The 19,784-nt window shown below is 35.0% G+C and overlaps 1 long non-coding RNA gene across 6 annotated transcripts in view; it reads left to right on the top strand.

Moving 5' to 3' along the window:
- The window catches only part of LOC138151055 (uncharacterized), a 138,411-nt gene that overhangs the window by 38,356 nt on the left and 80,271 nt on the right, over nucleotides 1–19,784 (top strand). For all 6 annotated transcript variants that reach the window (XR_011165731.1, XR_011165730.1, XR_011165726.1 and 3 more), the window contains exon 2: nucleotides 3,326–3,477. This is a non-coding gene — a long non-coding RNA (uncharacterized lncRNA). The remainder of the gene's footprint in view (nucleotides 1–3,325; nucleotides 3,478–19,784) is intronic.

The following is a 19,784-nucleotide window of genomic DNA, read 5'->3' as shown; positions in this document are numbered from 1 at the left end:
AGAGAGAGAGAGAGAGAGAGAGAGAGAGAGAGAGAGTTTCAGTTCTTGTCAAGTGTAGGTGAGACATATGTTTTTGATTATTTTAAAATTCTTGGGAGGGGGGGATTGGAATTAGCAACCTTAAGAGGTTAAAAAGACAGCCTTAAATTAGAGGGTAGTTTATAAGTTAACTTTGGCATTAAATAAGCCTGCTCTGATTTCAGCCACCTTATTTGTTTTGCATAGATCTTAAGAACTTGCAAGGTGAGTTTTCCCCCCATTCATACAAAAAATAGAAGAATTTACAAGGAATAGAACTGCTTGTTGATTATATTTCCCACTCCACCCCCGTCAGATATCTACAATTCTGACAATTAGTGTTCATTGATACCTAATATTATCACAAAGCCTCCAGCAAAGCCCTCATTATTTTACATGGAGGCTGCCCACATGCCTGTTTCCATTCAATAAAATCAACCCTATTGCTAAACTGGCACACTTTCAGAAGAAAAAAAAAAACCTTAGAGTAAGATTAACAGGCCTTGGAAAATGTTATATCATTAACAGGTTAAAAATATAATTAACAGTGGCTGTCAGAGGTAATAGACCAAGAAATTGCACTGGGGATATTTTAATTGAAAAAAATGTTTTACCACATTTTAAAAAAATTCACTGCAAGGGTCAGTGGAGAACATATTTTGGATTCTTATTTTCTTTTTTCCCCCTCATAGTTCCTTACAACATTGAATTTCTGCAACCACTTGAAACAACACAAAAAAAATTAAGCTTCTAATTACTTCAAAGTCCTAACAGAAGAGCACTGAGTAAAACATTGATTTTATTATGAATAATAGACAGTGGTTGTTACTTTACCAAGGTTTTATTCTAATACAATGAACTTAAAATGTATTATTACCCCCAGCACTAGTATGTGTCTGAGATTAACTTTTCTTTTTTTATTTTCTAACTTTAATGAACTTTATCTGTACACCATTATACAATGGGATTTGTGTTCACTTTTAATAATATACATATCGAAATGAGCATACATATGTAAGGATGATCCATTATAATATTCCCTTAACTGAAATACCATGCTAAAGAGGTGGTATTCATTAGCACAGTGAAAAATTACCCTGGTTTCCCTACTGAAACCTTAGACCCTTGATGAGAAGATTGAAATATGGCACACAGTATTAAAACAAAAAAAGGCTATGTTCATCACTTTCTTCTTCTTCCTCTTCTTCTCTCCCTCTTCTCCTCCTCCTCTTCTTCCTTCTCATCCTCCTCTTTCTCCTCTCCTCATTTTAGAGTTAATATACATGGCAAGATAAAGTGAAACAGTAAAATACTTTACTTTTGTACTTTTGACTCCATAAATGTTAAGTTTACAATTGAGCTTGGAAATATAATTGCTTTTAATAGCCATCCTTTCAAGTATAAGTTATACACTGTTTTGCCTTTCTGTGTCTTTTAAAATAAGGGATTTTGGATCATGAATCAATCAGTACTTTTGACATTTAATATTTTGAATGTCTAAACAAGTACCTTGCTCTCTAAATAAGTACCTTGAAGGAAGTATCCAAAAGGATATTGAAGAACTCAATGTTCATTCACAAATTTGCATGTGGAAAATAATTGAACTGAAATGACAATTCAGAAAAAAAAAAGTTATGAGACCTATTATGGGTGATAATGGGGGCATCTATACGATAATTAAGCAACAAATCAAGTGTGTAAAGCAAATCATACAAGTTGTCTGCACAGCACCAAATAACAGAATCTCAGCATTTCATAGTTGGAAGGGCCAATGTGGCGAAATAGCCCAAGTTCCCTGTCAACAAACGATGCTTATTGATTGATAAAATAATTGTTGCTCCAACGGACCTTTTAAGTGGTTGTCCAAAATTTGCTTGAAGACCTTCATTGAGAGGAGAATCCATTACTTCATGACACAACCCATTCCAATTTTGAATATCTGTTAGGAAGTTTTTCCCCTGTATGGAATTTAAATCACCCTTTGCAACAGTTGCTTGAGTGAATTGAAAAAAAAAATACTGTTACTTTTTTCATATTACCTGTAATGAAACAGTATCAAATTTGGGTCCTACAATACAATTGTAAATATTGCAACCATATATATGATTCTTTGCCTGCATTTTAATAATATTTTATTACTAAAATGAGTGTACATAAGGGAGGGAGGTGAGAAGTCAGCAAGGAATTGGGTTTGTGAGTTATTTGGGAGCAAATTTAAAGAGGGAGCTACTTTTGGCAAGAACATTTAGAGATATATGAATAAGTGTTACAAAGCTAATAAAAAACACCTTTCAGAAAGCAAAAACCCTTATTCATACCTACTCAACTGTATTTATTAAGAGACATAAGAGCAGGAATCAAATATCAGGGGATCTATTGATAATACTCTAAATCAGAAAGACTATGGTTTTTATTTGGCCTCTGACAAACTGTGTGATGATGAATAAATCACTTTAACTCTTTAAACCTCAGTGGTACTGCTCTGCAAACTGTAGATGATGCCTGTGGTACCTACCTCCTAGGGTTATTATGATACAGCATGCAAAATGCTATATAGTCTGTTATTATTGCTATTACTATTAACGATAATAAACATAAGTGGGCTGATAAACTATTAACAATTAGTTCTCTGAAGGAAAAAAATTGTGCAGGAAAGCTTTTAAAATTAATCTGTATTATTATCATCTTCTTATCACTTTTTAAAGACTAGACAATCAACAAAACAATAAATCAAATGTTGAGTTTTAGTTGGTCAATTCCCCAAGTGGCAATGCTCACCCTGAACATTTAGCAACTGGTTCTTTCTTGGGAACTGTTTTGAGCTCTCTCCACCATACCTTTTCTTAAAAGCATTACAGAATCTTAGGGTAACTGAGTGCCTCAGTGTCTTTATCTGTACAGCGAAAGTATAATTAGTAGGACACTTATACTATCTACATAACAGGGCTGTTGAGAGGAAAGTATTTGGAAATTTTAAAACACAACATAAATGTGAGTTAATTTTTTTTTAAGTCTATTATAAGGAGGACAGGAAAAAGAAAACTTAAAATTGATTGGGAACATATGGCCAAAATAATTTAGTTTATCCTTTAAGGGTCTCTCAAGAATATATTCTACATTTGTTGGTGGAAAGGACTTTTATGGAGTCCATAAGAAGTCCTTGAAAATGGAGGAATCTATGAGAAGATTGACACCAACCTAACAGCAGTATACATTTGAGCTCATTTCCTTAGCCATTCTTGAGCTCTGTCCAAATTTCTACCTCTTGTTCACCCTCCTCCCCCCCTTTTTTTTTTGCTTTGTCTAGGAATCATGATAGATTTGCCAACCAGAAGACAAAGGTAGCTGAAGACACTCTGACCCATGCCTGTTACACAGAATCTGCCTAAGTATTGTGAGATCTCCAAGGTTCAGCACAGAGATGAGTCTGCTGTCCTGAAAAAACAGAAAATGACTCCGGTGAGCCATTTCCTTAAGTAACCTACCTCAAGATGCTTTATCCTGTCACCTTTAAAAAAAAAAAAAGATATATCACAACACATATATGAATATCTATCTCTTCCCTTCCCCTCGTTAACAGATATCTTTCATAATTAATGCTGTTTACTGCCTTTCATCAAATACATGCCACATCCATTGGGTGATGGAGCAGCCAGGTTCCTAAATACCCATTAGACAAGACTGGCACTTGTAAAAAGCTCCACCTGTCTCATCAGGGCAATTATCATAAGTATCTCGGGTGCCACCAAGTGCAGCCCTGGATGTGAATGACAGCTTTCATCTTCACTTTTTTTTTTTTCAATTTCAAAAGAGAACGTAGAAGCCTTTTGGAGGCCCTAACAAAACAATACAGATGCTGAAATAAATCAGTGAGACTTTAAAAAACCCCTTATGTAAAATGTGTGAAATATCTTAGCATATATCAAGCCAGACCCCCAGGTAAATGATGGCTTCTAATAAGGCACATGACAATCTCAATTATGAGAATCATTATTCCATGCTCTGCTTGCCATTTTATATTCCCAGCAGGATATTTTTCTTCTCATCAAGAGTTTCCAAGGCTGTCTACTCTTCTGTATATGTAGAGCATATTTAAGAGTCCCCTCGCCCCTCCCCCCTAAAAAGCCTCACTAATTAAAAAAAGCCTTGTCAAGTGGTCAGACAGACTGGAACTAGAGGATTATAGGTAAGAGGGATAAAATGAAGGATTGAAAGATATAATTTCTCTTTCTGTGGTGGCAGCAGAAGCAGCTGTTATAGACAGGCAATTTAAAGATATGGCTGCTTAAGCACCCTGTCTGGGAAACAGGACACAACAAAACCTCACAGCAAATAATGTCCCCCATTTTTAAGATGTAATCACTGCTGGTTGACTCCGTTGCTATCACCCTCCCTTTTCCCCTTTTCCCCTTCCCCCCAAGCCAGTTGCTTTTCTTTTTCATCATGTTAACCGTTTTTCCTGCTTTTTGCCCATCCACTTTCTTACTTTGGTCTTTTCCACCCCTTACTTGGTTTGTCCTGCTGAGTTAACAGTAATTCCTAGGCCTCTGACTACTGTTCCATGCTGGCAACTGCTAACCCACAAAGAGCATGCCCAAAAAGGAGGACCATGGCTTGAAAGGAGGGTGGGTACTCCCAGCCACTGACTTGTCCATTTTGCAATATGGATTTGTTTTAGAATCTGACCAAGAAATCTCTTGTGTGGAATGATTTGGACAATACTTATGTACAAAGGGGTAATTCTGTCTGAAAGACTGGAAGGGGTGAATTAGATCATTTGAGTAATCAATATGTAGAAACAGAGGGGCTTGCTCCAAATATAGAATTCATTTTGAATTGTGAGAGTGATATCAGCTGAGAATTTTAATTCAGATTGTATATTTTTGTGATATACAAGGAAAATTTTGCATTCTTCAAATTGGTGTAGTGTTTTATAATTTCTAGCCCACTCTTCTTACAACTGGCCCTTTTAGTAGTAGCACAAATATTATTTCCATTTGACAGATGAGAAAACTGAATCTTAGAGCAGTAAGGGTCAGAGCTGAGATTCAAATCTAGATCCCTTGCCTCTAGGTTCATTGTTCTTTATACTGACTTCCTTATTGTAGAATCTGTATTTGAATTTATAGAAATTATTTATTCTGTCTCCCTTTGAAAGAAAAGCTATAATATAACACACATAGATGAATATGATGATGGTATTCATATAAAATAGAAGCCAGAAAGAACCTTAAAGGAAGTATGTAGTCCAACCTCTGATTTTAAGCATACTTTAACTTAGAAAACAGAGATTAAGTGATTGGAACAAGGTCATATAACTAGTCAGTAGCATGTTTTTCCTTCTTATTATAGCTTATGATTCCTTTAAGAGAGCACTATTGGTTCTTCAGAAGTTATTGGGAGAAATTATGGACATCAAAATACATGCACACTAAAATTTCCCTATCATTACCATGAATAATCTATCCATCAAGCAAAAAGCATTTGTTAAGCACCTACTTTGTACAAGCCACTGGATTAGGCCTAGGAGATACAAAAGCAAAGAATGAAACAATTCCTACTCTCAAGAAGCTTATATTCTAATAATAATGCTTATAGATATACACTGGAATATAATATACATGATGATATGTATGCATTGTTTCAAGGACTTGAAACTGACTTTCAACATGTATATGCATTATGCGTATAAGGACAGTTTTTATCTTATGCACCTACATATATTCATATAAATTAGAACCATGCTAGTTTAGCTCTTCTATAGTTGGTGTGGGAACAAACCTCTGCCCTTTTAACCAACACAATATCTTAAGATAGATCAAAAGGATGCCCAGAAGAGGAGATAGAATTTGCCCTTTCCAAACTTCACTAGAAAAGTCAGCACTGCTTTTCCCTATATTCCCTTAAAAGAATGTGATCAGGAAAGGTAGAACCAAAAATGATAAATTATAGCATGCCACCTGTCAGTTGACCATAATAACAGTTATAAAATAGTTAACTTTTATATAGCACTTTAAAGTTTGCAAAAGTGTATCATTCCCCTCCCCCCCCAAAAAAAACCCTGGGAGGTGCTCTTATTATCTGTATTTTACAGAAGAGGAAACTGAGGAAGACAGGTTAAGTAACTTACCTAGGCTCATACTGCTAGTAGTTATCTGATTCTGAAGTTTAACTCAAGGTTTCCTGCTTCCAGGTCCAGCACTCTATCCAATGTACCACCTACCTGCCTTCATAAGAATATTACTATGAAGGACAGGTAAAAAATATTTTTGTGGGTAGATTCTATTTTTAATAATAGCATGTTGGCTAGTTTTGATGAAATTTAGAGAGAATTCTCAAGGAGACAAAAAATGAAAATAGATTGTGTAGATATAATAACCAGTCCATGGTCTACTTATGGGAAAAAAAAGATTAAAAAATATTCAATTACATCCATACCTGTGTGGGTGGGTGGGTGTGGGTGTGAGTTTGAGTGAGTGCTAGATAGAGACAAAGACAGGGAAAATGTATTGTGCTTCTTGTGATTTTTAGGGCAAGAAAGAAATTCTGTAAAAAGAATAGTAAGCTTCACCCACTGTAAACTTTTAAATGATGTGGAGGACTTTTCCCAGTGGAGGTGGTGCTAGGGAATGTTGCAAAATGGAGCAAAGATGGCCTAGGTGTCATGATTCCTGAAACAAGGGACTTTGCTATCCAGGGGTGATAATATTATGTCTCATAAATAGTTGTAAGAAATCACCATCATCATAAAGTCATAATCCTTAGTATAGACATTTAAAATAAGAAAGGTGATAAATCTTCTTGGTTTGAAACATATTGATAAAACCTTCAGGAGCAAACCTGGAGACTGAGAATAGACATTTACTGCCTTATTCACCAGTTGGTTGCTTTTTAAAACATATGTTTGCTCCCTAGAATATTGTAGGCACACCTAAGTGATGGTAAAAATTACAGTTCAAGCAACAAGCCAACGGAAGTCCAGTCGATTTCATTTTAGTTTGCGTTTTTGAAGATACCACTTAAGTTAAAAACCATCATTAACTGAATTACATCTTCTGTTGCCATGTTGTAAAGAGTCACCTTAAAAAGAGTGCATCCCACAATACAGTGTGTGTAGACGTTGTGTTATATTAGCTAAATAACTTTTTAAAAAAGCTCTCAGTATCTTTACCTGGAGCTTTAATAGATTAGCAATTTGTTGTAATTTTTCTGTTCCACAATATGGTTTGAAGACAGCTGAAACTCTGAATATGAGATTTGTGTAACTCCCCTACTTCAACCCTGTCACCCCCCATGAAGACATCCATGATTAAACATCATAGAGATAATTAGGTAAAATGTCAATCTGCCTCATAAAATGTTCAGGGACTGGAAGTACAGCTGTGGATCATCTGCCTTTATGTGATCTGGTAGACACAGCTGAATGATGTGTGACTCAGTGAAACACTAAGCCAGAACTTCAGGAATGAAGGATCCATGACTGTATTCATGTAGCCAGATAAAATGCATATCAGCACCTAACCATTATTTCCTTTTGTTACCTTTTTTACATTTTTTGCTCCCTTTTTAAACGCTATCCAGAAAGACAGCATCTCTAGCCACAGTGACCTAGAAATTTACTGCATGACTTGTCAGCCCATTTTCTGAGCCATTGTAGGAACGTGTGTAGATTGAGGTTAGTTTCAAACATATTGTGGAGATCAAATACATACTTTGATTAGAAGTTCTAAGTCTCTTAATATCTAATCATTCATTTTTAAATTATAAATTATATTCAAATTATGAAGGTAAGGAAGCAGAGGCATCTGTTCTCTGTAAGGAAAGGATAATATGACTTTCTTTATTAGCTGCAGACTTACTTCAGAGAGAATGACTTCAAGATCTTATTTCCCAGTAAAGAAGATGTTGGTTGATTAGTACTAGTTAGCCCTTTCCAGAAGTCAATATATCCCACAACTTAAAAGACTGTATGAAAGTAAAGGGATTTAATTATGCTGTGTCCTGAAGAACCATAGTCTCTGACATAGGGAAAAAAACAAACACTATACTGTTGTTGTTGCTGTTGTTATTGTTGTTGTGGGTTAACAAGGAGGGATAGTTGAGTAGAAAAGGAGGGGAAAGGATTTCTTTCAGACTTACAAGTTTTGCCTTTTTAAAGGAAAGAGCTAATCATCTTCTAAGAGATTTTTCAGGGCAGCTAGATGGCACAGTAGGTAGAGTGCCTGGCCTGGAGTCAGGAAGACTCTCCTTCCTGAAGTCAAATCTGACTTCAAATACTTACTAGCTATGGGATCCTGGGCAAGTCTCTTAATCCTGTTTGCCTCAGTGATCTCATCTGTAAAATGAAATGGAGAAGGAAATAGCAAACCACTTAGGTATCTTTGCCAAGAAAACCTGAAATGAGGTTACAAAGAGTCGGGCACAGCTGAAAGTAACTGAACAGTAACAGTAACACTGCTTATGATACTGTATTAACTGATATTTGTCTAGCTACTAGGTGATGTCTAATTGATATTCAATGCCCATTTCAAGGAGAAAATTATGGAGAAAGAAAAATGAAGTTTGACTTTCCCCCTAGTTATATTCATTTTTGTTAAACTTTCAAGTCCCAAATTAGTGAAAATGACACAAGAAAACCCATTAAAGGCAAAAATAATATATTTGAATCACATAGCAATCTAGATTTTGTTCCCCCTTCTTTAATAGTACCACAGAATCTTAGAGCTGGGAAGGACCCCAGAAGTTACCTAGTCCACCTTGTACCTTGAAAAGTCGTCTCACTATAATATCTCAGAAACAAACGGTTATTCCCTCCTTAGAGACCTCAAGTGATGGGGAACCCACAAAATCCTGGCACAACCCATTTCATTTTTGGACTATTCATTGTAAATTAGCTATCAATAAATATAAAGTAAACTTATAAATTATTTGGAAAAAGAGCTGTGCCTGAAGGACTGATATGGTCAATAGACCATAAAGTATGTGATTGATTATAGGAGAGTTCAAAGCCAGAGGTCATTACCAGTTTCCATTAATGAAGAAGAGTGTTAACCAGTCTTACAAACAGTGTCTCTTTAAAGCAAGAATATTTTAAAGAAGTAAAGGGAAAAAAAAACACAAGCATTCAGAGGTATTGACAGGATATATAACGAAAGATAAATTTGCTTTCTAATTCTTCCAGAAAACAAGAGTCAGGAATTGAGCACTACTAAAGAGGGTGAGAAATGTCTAGATGGTTAGGGTCCTACCACCGGTAGGAAAGTAAGTACACTGATTTGGAAATTTCTAACATGAGCAATTGAAAAACACTCTCAAGGAATGGTGTCCGTATGCCAGGTTTACAGTATTCTCTTGGAACTGTGGGCTATATTTTATTGGATGGGATGGGAAGACAGACTTGAGATTTCATTGGTACAAGAGAGTCAAGTAGAGGAAATTCCCTCTATCAATATAGGCCCATATCCATTTTTGTAGCTTTCAGTCTTCGAGAATTGCCTGGGAAACTTAAAGGTTAAGTCTCTTGCCCAGTACAGCATGCATGTTCCCACTTGCTCTCTTAGAGCCAGGCCTATTAAATCTGCTCCTGAGGGCTTGTGGTGTTTCTTCTCTATTGCTATTGGCTCAAGCTCCCACCAGCTGTGTTTCCCCTCATTGTTAGAGCACATAACCTCAGAGAGAAAGGACTCAAATAAATTTGTGAGTAAAGGCTCACGTCACCAGAGTGCAGCTGAAGATAATAAGACAAAGCCCGAGTAGGCAAAAAGGCATTACCCAAGTATGACAAGCCTTTTTGAATGCCTCCAAAGTCAATGAATGGACATTCTTCATTGTGAGGCTAGCTGACCACAATCAGTAACAGAAGACCCATGGATGTTCCACAGTCTCTCTAAGCAACTTACATTCATCATGACTCCCCTGAAAGTACATTCTTGCAGAACCTGTTACATTTTCTAACTATTTGTTGTAATTTTGATATCAATAAATTTGAAGTAAATTTAGAAATTATTTGGAAAAAAAGATGTATGCCTGAATAACCAATGTGGTCAACAGACTATGAAATATGACACTGTTCCTGCAGAGCCCACTTCCATGCAGAGATGCTGTACTGTGTCCTCTGATCATGCTCTAGACCAGGAGTGGGGAACCTGTGAACTTGAGGCCACATATGACCCTCTAGGTCCTCAATCACAGCCCTTTGACGGAATCCAAACTTCATAGAACAAAGAGGGCCACATGTGGCCTCAAGGCCACAGGTTCCCCACCCCTGCTCTAGATCCCATTACACCAGGATCAGATTGCTAGTAGATGTCAAAACCCAGATGTTTTTGACTCTGAGGCCAGCTCTCTAGTTTCCATTCCATGATGTCTCCTACATTTTTAATTCAATTAGTAATTTAATTTCCATTTCTTTCTAATCTTAGGATAAATATATTCAGAATTATTCTACTTTTGGTAGCACTATCTCTTCCTGTTTTTCTCCTTAGTTTTAACAACAGTTATGTCTAGCATTTTCTCATGAACCAAATGGAGAATAAATCAGTGTGCATATTTTTGTAGTAATTTTCATAGTATGATCTACATCTGAAATACTAGATATAATGTCAGATTTAGAGGCACTGAATTTGGGTTTATACTTTTGTGCCACTTTTGAAAACTTTATAAGTTTTCATATAATCAACTCAAAGAATTCATTTGCCTTTGATTAGAGTCTGGAAGTTTTCTGAGAGATTGTAAAAAAATATTTTTATCGAATTTAAGAGTTTATTTTGTGGACATGGGGTCAGAAGGGAGAGTTAATTTCTAATAACTGAATACAAAAGAACATTCCTCACAAGAAGCTGTTAAAATGACCACACTATCAACCTCTATTAGAAAGAATAGCTATGGAGCAAGCACTCTATCTCTCATTAAGCTCTTCTATAAATGTTAGCTCCATTGACTTTGTCTTGGAAAAATTCCACATAGCTAACAAAGAACATCATATCCTGAAAGTGGCCATAGAATATTAATAAACAAAGAAAACAATAGAACAGAACTTTGAAAAACAGCATTAAAGATGACCTAAGTGAGTACCCTGTAGCTGAAATGCTGGGAATCAACAGAATCTGTTTGGAAGCCATTTAAATTGTAGAATGGCAGAGAGAACATTCACTCTTAATTTAAAGCTTGTTTTCTTTGTCTGGGATGTTTTGATGGTGAGAGAAATAACCAGATAGGAGCTTCATAATTTTTTTTAAGTTATCATAGTCACCTAAAAAAATAAATAAAAATTTTGGTGAGAAATAAAGAACTGTAATGACTAGAAGATGAAAAATCCAACTGCCTCAGTAATCAAATGTTCTCAAAAATGCTGGGATAACTGTTTTTGAACTAGTATTTCTTCCCTTGGTCGTCTTTCATCCAAAAGATTGTGTGAAGGCATTCAGATGTCATATTGAAGCCAGGAATTTCTTATTTTCCATTTGAATACACATCTCTACAGATTCAAAATATATTAAAAATTGTCCTTGGAACCATGAAAAGAACACGATGTATGGGGTTGTCTTTTTGAGACAGTAACTTGTAATTTTTGAGCAGATGTGCATTCAATTCCTCCTGAGCACTGATAAGAAATTTAGCCAATGAACATGGATATGGGTGAAGACTAGACGTTAAGATTTTCCATCAAGTGTAGATAGCTCCAACTTGGGGCAATTGAATTTTGCAGTAGATTTATGAATACAGTTTGGTGAGTTTTTTTTTCTTTTTCGGGGGAGTAGAAAGACTAAGGGTAAAGTGACCATTTCTATACCTTAGAGTTGTTTCAATAACTTCACTCTTTTACCTCATAACAAATAATATAGTATATAATTAAGATGAAAGAAGGAGGGGTGGCCAGGTAGCACATCGAGTAAGAGCACCGGCTCCAGTGTTGGGATAACCTGGGGATCAAATCTGGGCTCAGATACTTAGCACCACACCCAGAAATAACTGGCCATGTAACCTTGAGCAAGTTACTTAACCCCGATTGCTTTAAAAAAAAAAAGATGAAAGAAGGAAAGATGTACATGGGAACATATCATTGTTAATTAATTTGAACAGTAATAAAAATGTCTTAATTTAAACATTTTTAAATGGAAAAGGAAATTTTCCCTTAGAGATAGTAAAGTGATTTACTGTGTTGCTATTTTTTTAACAAAGTTATTGAATCAGACACTTTTGGTCTCTACAGATTTATTTAGAGAATTAAGTTCACTTCATTTGAGCTTTTTCCACTAGAAAGAATGACATGTAGGATGGGTTAGTCTTCAAGAAGTGATATTTTCAGGAATGCTTAAAGATGAAAACCCTTTTTCGGTGCTCTCAGCACCGAAATTCAATCACTGTGATTTATCACATCAAATAGTCATTATTCCCTGTTAGGTACAGAGTAATATACTAGAAGTTAAAGAAAATTAAAGCAATAGCACATATATGTATATGTATGTATTTATACATACAAAAATGTATGTATGTGTATAGATATACATATATACATGTATATGTAACAGCTAATATTTATAGAGAACCTTGGTGTTTCTGAAGTACTTTATATATATTCTCTTTCTTCATAAGATTTTGTTTTTGTTACAAAGCATATTATTTACATTATTCCCTTGGATTCTTATGACAATCCTGTGATATGGGTATTGCAAGTAATATTATCCTAATTTTCAATGATGTTAGAGAGTTTAAAGGACTTGTCTACAGCTAGAGTAACTGGTAGAGTCAAGATTCAACCCTAGGCTTCTGCCTCTTGAGTATATGATTATCACTATGTCAAGCAGCAATTCTAAGCCATGAATTCCTTTTCCTTGCACTATTAGAAATCCTTCTGTCCCTATTCATCCCTGTCATTCCATGACATTCTTTCCTACCTCTTAAAAGATGGTAGCCTATCTTTTTCTCTTCTTTTCTTTTTTTGGCTTTTTGGAGGGGGGAAGGCAGGGCAATTGGGTTTAAGTTACTTGCCCAAGGTCACATGGCTAGTAAGTATGTCAAGTGTCTTAGACCGGATTTGAACTCAGGTCTTCCTGATTCTAGGGCCAGTGTTCTATTCACTGTGCCACCTAGCCACCCCTCTTTTTGTTTTCCTATATAAGAGATATAAACCTTGAACCCTGGAGGGTAATGGAAGAGTAGAGAACTAATAATTACAATTTTATATTAAAAGAATTTGATAGACCCCTTGTTTGATGAGACATCCATCATTTATCAAGCTTCTCAGCTCAATGTGGCATAACAAAGTATAATTAGTAATATGGGTTTGTGGATAGTAGAATGAGAGACAGACTGAGGTTTCACCACCAACTTCAGATTTTGGTGGACAGACTTGCCTTTGTTCAGGTATATTTGTCGAGAGGGAGAGGGAAAAGGGGTAGGGTACTAGAAGACTGTATCCTTTTAAATTTCACATGTGTGATGTCATCAATAACAACGTGGTACCTTGATTCAAGTATCTTAATGGGAGTTTATAATTTCCATATTAACTGAAAGTCTTTTGAAATTTTAAAGCATCCTTAAGAGATGTAGTTGGGCTGTTAAAAGAAGAAATCACACTTTGGAGAATACAGTGGAATCATGTTTCATGGTCTCCTGTACTCCATTCACCATTAGCTAGCAGCTGCCTTGTGCATAGCTTATTCCTGACATCATCAGTATTAAACCGTGACCTACTTTCTTTTTGCTCACAGTTAATGTTGTTATAGAGTTCTGGCTCTAACTGAACAAGAAGTTGCTGATGATTCAGATGCAGGGTGTGATTTTATAAATGAAACCTAAACAAGTGAGACAGTTTTAAAATTATCTACTCCTTTCGGTGCTCCCCATACTGATATCTTTAGATAGACCTATTCTGGAAGCATTCACATCAACAAAATGTTCCTGCTTACATACCGGAGAATTTTAACCCCACTGTTCGGAATGCTTCTCTAACCCACTAACTTTCAAGTCTTTGCCTATAGTGTCAACAGAGATAGCAATCCATGATAACAAAATTGTAAGCCCCTCTTCCTGCTATTACTTCAATATCCATGTAGTGCTGACATCTGTAAACCCACTACTGCTGTAACAGCTGGGGTGCTTTTCCTAAATCAGGAAACAAACTTTCCTTAATGAAGAGTCCTAATCATTGCAAAAATTTTCTGGCCACTGGAGAAGAAATATTAGCAGTCATCTTGATCTGTCAAGAAAATAATAAAGAACAATTTCAGAGGAATCAGATTGTGGGATTAGAAAGAGCTGGATTATTCTCACAAATCTCTACTTTGTAATGTATGAACTTTGATTAATGTGTAAGAGATGGCCCTTTTCTCCTATGGAGAAAGAACTCCATTAGGAGTTTTATGTGTGTATAGAGTTGAGCTGTGTGTTCTGGGATGTCCCAAGATATGTCAAAGCATCCCACTAAGGCTCTGGGCATGCCTATGACTGTAAGTGTAATAGACTAATGCAATGATGATGAATTAAAGCTCATTCTTGTCATTGCCCTCCTCTAACCAGGTCAATTTGATGAATTCTTCTCTTGTGGTAAATTTTTAAGTGATTAACTCTTATTTTTCAGAAGATCATCAAATCCAAATTATATTTTGGAATAAGATTATGTCATTTAAAATAGAAATGAAATTATGGTGGGAAACATCGATCTCTATGTTTGCCCACAATATCTCTTAACTAAAAGAGAATTTCAGATATTTATCAGTTTGTTTGAAATCAAAAGAGACCTTTAGTAGAAGTAATAAGTATAATGATGAAGAGATGGACAAACCCAGCTGTGTTTTGGGTCCATTGAATGTCTGAAATGATTTTGCAAATGCTTTTGATTTGCCCACAAAAACCCACAAAACCTTTTTACCCAGCATCCTGTGGGAATTATTTTTTAAAAAATCAAGAAAAATAAATGATGGATTAATATATTTTAATTGTATTTTAAATAGTTAAATTTAATTGTTGATATTATTTCCTAACATACTATTTTCATTTTCAAATGAGTTATTTTCGAAAAACTAAATGGATTTCAGGAGGAAAACTATATCTTTAAAAAACTCCTTTCTGTTGTTTTTTTTTCCTTGTAAACTTAATCTATATGCCATGATATTTGCTTATTATTTTTTATATTTTTAAGTATGGAAAATGGACTTGCCATATTATTACCATTTTGGTCATAACTAAACCTCATTCTTGTTTTGTCTTGTTGTTTTTGTTTTTGTTTTTTCTGTTTCTTTGCTTCCTCAAAACCATGACTTTTCCCTGTAGTATGTTTTTCAATCTTTCTGCCCAGTATAATAGTTTTTGTTTTTTTTTTTCCATTTCCCTTTGAATGGTTCATTCCCCCTTGCCTTCTATAGATCCTTAATTCATGAAGAGTTCCCTCTTCCTCTTTTGCTCCTAGATCTTGTATCTTTCCTGGAATACTGGATTTTTTTACCCTTTGACATAAAATACACTCAAGCTGTTCTTATCTTGACAAAAACTCTTCTATGAGTCTTCATCTCTAAACTTTGCAAGAATATCTGTCATTCCTGTTTTTGTTTCTCTACTATCTATTTACTTCTCAGCCCCTTGCCATTTGGCTTCTATTTCTGGCACTCTCTTGAAACTGCTTCCCTCTTTTACACCAGTGACCTCCTAATAACGAGACCCAATGGACCTTTCTTGTCTTCATTGTTCTGAATCATATACTTATTTAACTCTGTTGTGTATTCTGTTTTTTTGGAAACTACTCTTTCACTTTGGAGACAATTCCCTCTTTTTTTCCTCCTCCCTTTATTGCTGTTCATTCTATCTATACTGGTTCCATGTCATTCTCCCACTACAACTTGACTTTCCCTAGATTTTGGCCTTTGACAGTATTGTATCCTTTATACTCCTCCCTCGACATGATTTTTCCTGGACATCTCATCTATTTTCATTGCTTCAGTTTTCAAGTCTGAAGGCATTACTCCAATACCCAAATTTATAACTCTTTGCTTCACTTCCATCTGGATGGCACACTAGTCTTCATTCAGCCTCAACATGCCCAATGTTATGTTTGTTATTAAAAAAAAAACTTATTCTTCCTTATGACTTTTCTTTATATTTATAGAGATTTATCTTCCCTTTCATCCAGGCTTAAAACCTTAATGTAATCTTTTATTTGTCCCATACTTTAAATCTCTCTACCCCTATAACCAATTAATCACTAAATCCTTATAATTATTCCTCTACAATATCACTTAGATCTGTCTCCTCCATTCCATTCCCACTGCCGTCAGTTTTAGTTTGGGTACTCATTGCATTTTGCCTAGACTTTAAAATATTTTCCTAAATGATCTTAAGTCTCCTCTAGCCTATATAACTTTGAGGCTAATCTTCATAAATCATAGCTTCCCTTTTGTAGTTACTCTGTTAAAAAAATCAATAGTTATTTTTATTACTTATTAAACTTCTCTGGAATATATTTTCACTCAGTTATTTATATTTTCCCTTCAACCTACTTTTTTCTGCCTTATCTACCATCACTTTCCTTCATATACACACCTGCCAAACTGAACTACTCATCTTTCTCTAGATATATCTAATGCTTTCTCACCTTTGCCTTTGATCACACCTATCTCTCTACTTTAAACATTCTTTTCCACACACCCCAACATTATTATTCTAATTAGTACTCTTCTGTCAAGGTTTATTTTAGACACCACTTCCTCCATTAAGCTTTCCCTTTTGTAAACTCCACAATTCCCACCAAAAGTACTCAATAATTGCTGAATTTATGTCAAGTTATTAAATTAAGTACTTCATCAATATCATAACTGGCTAAAGCTATGTAAATCATTTATTTTTTTTTTTGCTTATTGATTCACTTCCTACTGTTATTCATTCCTTCCAGTTTGGCAGATACAATCTACACTATACCCTTCATATATATAACAGAATTTTTAACACCCTCAGAAAACTTTCTGGGCTGTTGCTTTAATGGGCTTAAACATTTTGACTTCTATCATGATTTTGTTCACAATACACCCAAAAGATATCACACATTTTTTTTCTTTATGCCCTCAAGTTTTCTAAGAAGTTTTATAACCATAAAAGATAATTATTTACTTACGCAGTGACGTGTTTGTTTCCCTTATTGCTTCATAGCTGCTGGTTTGAAATGTCAGTATGTCATCTGCCTAAGGCTGATGCTTGCAAACCATTAGCACGTATGGAAACCAGAAAGATGTTAAAATGCCTAGAGAACATCACTTTAGAATCCAGGATAAAATATTTAATCTGTCCCCTGATTGTTTGTCTTGACTGTTATCTAAACTAAACTCACTTATGATCATTAAAAACATAAGAAACATGTCATCAAACTTTGAGATATTTCTTTGCAATTCTTACTATATCATGAGGAAGAGAAAATCTTTACATGGTAGCATTTGCACAACACTTTGACATTCATAAGAGGGGTAGACAAACTGCCACTGATGTTATTTTTCATTTCCACAGGACTGCTACAGAATTTGCCTTTGTATAGCATTTACTAGTTCGTGGCTCTTGAATATTCTATGTATAGTTTTTAAGTGTTTACTATGAGCAAATCACTGTAGTAATTGCTAGAGAAGATAGAAAGATGAATATGTCTCAGCATCTGACTTCAAAGAGCTTACAGCCTAGTACTCGGTCTTTCCCCAAGCCTCTCCATGAAGACTACAAAGCTGGTCATTGCATTTGATAGAATATAAGATCTTTAAGAATAGAGGTTACATTTTTTTCTCTGTATACTCACCACATATCTCATTTATTAACATATAGGAGGTACTTAATAAATCCTTATTAATTGATTGATTTCTGACCACTGTTGACAGAAAAGGTATCATTTGCTGTTGATTTCAAAGAAATTGACAAAGATATATAGATGCACAGCTCAAGAAAGGGCAAAAAAGGTTAAAGAAAAAAAGTGCAAGGTCAAGTTTTGATTTTTTTTTGTTAAAATATCTGATGCCTTTTCATTTTGGTTTGGACAGAAAAAATAGAACTTTTTAATATTTAAAATTGAAAATGAAGGTCTAAGTTCCTAATGACTAATTGGCTGGATAGTTGACTTGACATGCCATTATATAATGAAATTTGTCATGAAACACAGAAGACCTTTATATAGAAAAGTACTGCCTTTAGGCTTTTTAAACTGGATTTCAGATGAAGCTTATTATTAAGATTCCCCAACCTAGCAACAGGAGACTTGACAGAGTAAAAACAAAATTGCTTTGTGCTTAAATGCATGCTTGCTCCAAAAATCTCATCCTTTAATTAAATAAGAAATTATTTTTAAATGTAATTTATACATTTGGTAAGAGTAGAATGAACGAATGACATATGCAATATTTAGAGCTATCTCAATGAAAAGTTCTTATTTGTTTATTTTTGATTAGTCAAAATCATTGGGTTTTTTTTTTCCAATTTTGTCCAGTTTGGTTTCTTCAAAAGTGAAAATTACAAAATTCACATGATCTGTATTATCTCTGCCTATATATTTAAAAACTGATATGTACTATATATGCTAAAAGTTATAGTTTACAAAATATTATGTGACCATATGTATATGTCTGCCTATAAACTCAAATAGGTCATGTACAATGAGCTACTGTATATGAAATCAGCATGAGTAAGCATAAATCTCAATGACTGCCTTCTTTTGTCTAAGATTTTGTTTAGGAATAATGTCTCTATTGTGAAAATTTACACAATTTTCTATTAAAAGATAGCATTTACCAGCAATGAACTATACACATTTCATGAAAACTGTTAAATCCAAATGGCTTGATCAATCTAGAATTAACTCTGATACATCTAACTGTTAAAACATGTTTCTAAGGTGTATTAGCTATCAAGTGTATAGGAGAGAGACATGTAACATATTCATGACCTAGTCTTATAACTAAATAGAGTTGTCTTAGATAGATGGGGAGGGGCCAGGAAAGAGAACAAGCAGTTAATAAGTATCTACTGTATATACCAGAACATGTGTTAAGTGCTTTACACATATAATCTTTTTTAATCCTCACAAGAGCCCTGGGAGCTAGTTGCTATTGCTATGTTCATTTTACAGCTAAAGAAACTGAGGCAGACAATAAGTGAATTGCCCAAGGTCACCCAATTAGCAAGTGTCTTGAGGTCAAGTTTGAACTCAGTCTACTTCATTCCAGGCATACCACTCTACTGCACCATCTGGTGGCTCTAGGCAGATAGACAAAGGCATGAAAGAACTCAGCTATTTTCTCCCTCTTATTCTTCATAGCATGTTTCTTGGATGTCTCCTTTGTAATCTCACTCTAATTCATAGCATAGTCATGGGTGTACTTGTATTTTCCCCTTGTTATACTAAAATCACCTTAAAAGGATAATGTTTTGTCTCATAGATAGGTAGATAGATCCATACACATACATATATACATATATGTTTGCATGTATATTTTTGTGTTCTCCCAGCATCTAGTGGAGTATCTGGACTATATAATAAGTAACTTCATATATATTGTTGTTGAATGGAACCATTTCTAAACCTTTTAGAAAATGAATGGGGTGGCTAGGTGGCAAAGTGAATAGAGTACCAGCCCTGGAGTCAGGAGGACCTGAATTCAACCGGCCTCAGACACTTAAGACTCACTAGCCACGTAACCTTGGGCAAGGCACTTAACCCCAATTGCACTGCCTTCCACCCCTCCAAAAAGCAAAAAGGAAGGAAGGAAGGAAGGAAGGAAGGAAGGAAGGAAGGAAGGAAGGAA

This window comes from Petaurus breviceps, unplaced genomic scaffold (genome assembly GCF_028583685.1).
Source record: "Petaurus breviceps papuanus isolate PSGF00001 unplaced genomic scaffold, PetGlider_PUasm1.0 90895, whole genome shotgun sequence".
Lineage (NCBI taxonomy): Eukaryota > Metazoa > Chordata > Mammalia > Diprotodontia > Petauridae > Petaurus > Petaurus breviceps.
Note: the sequence above shows the minus strand (reverse complement) of the source record. Positions and strands in the feature narration are given on the sequence as shown.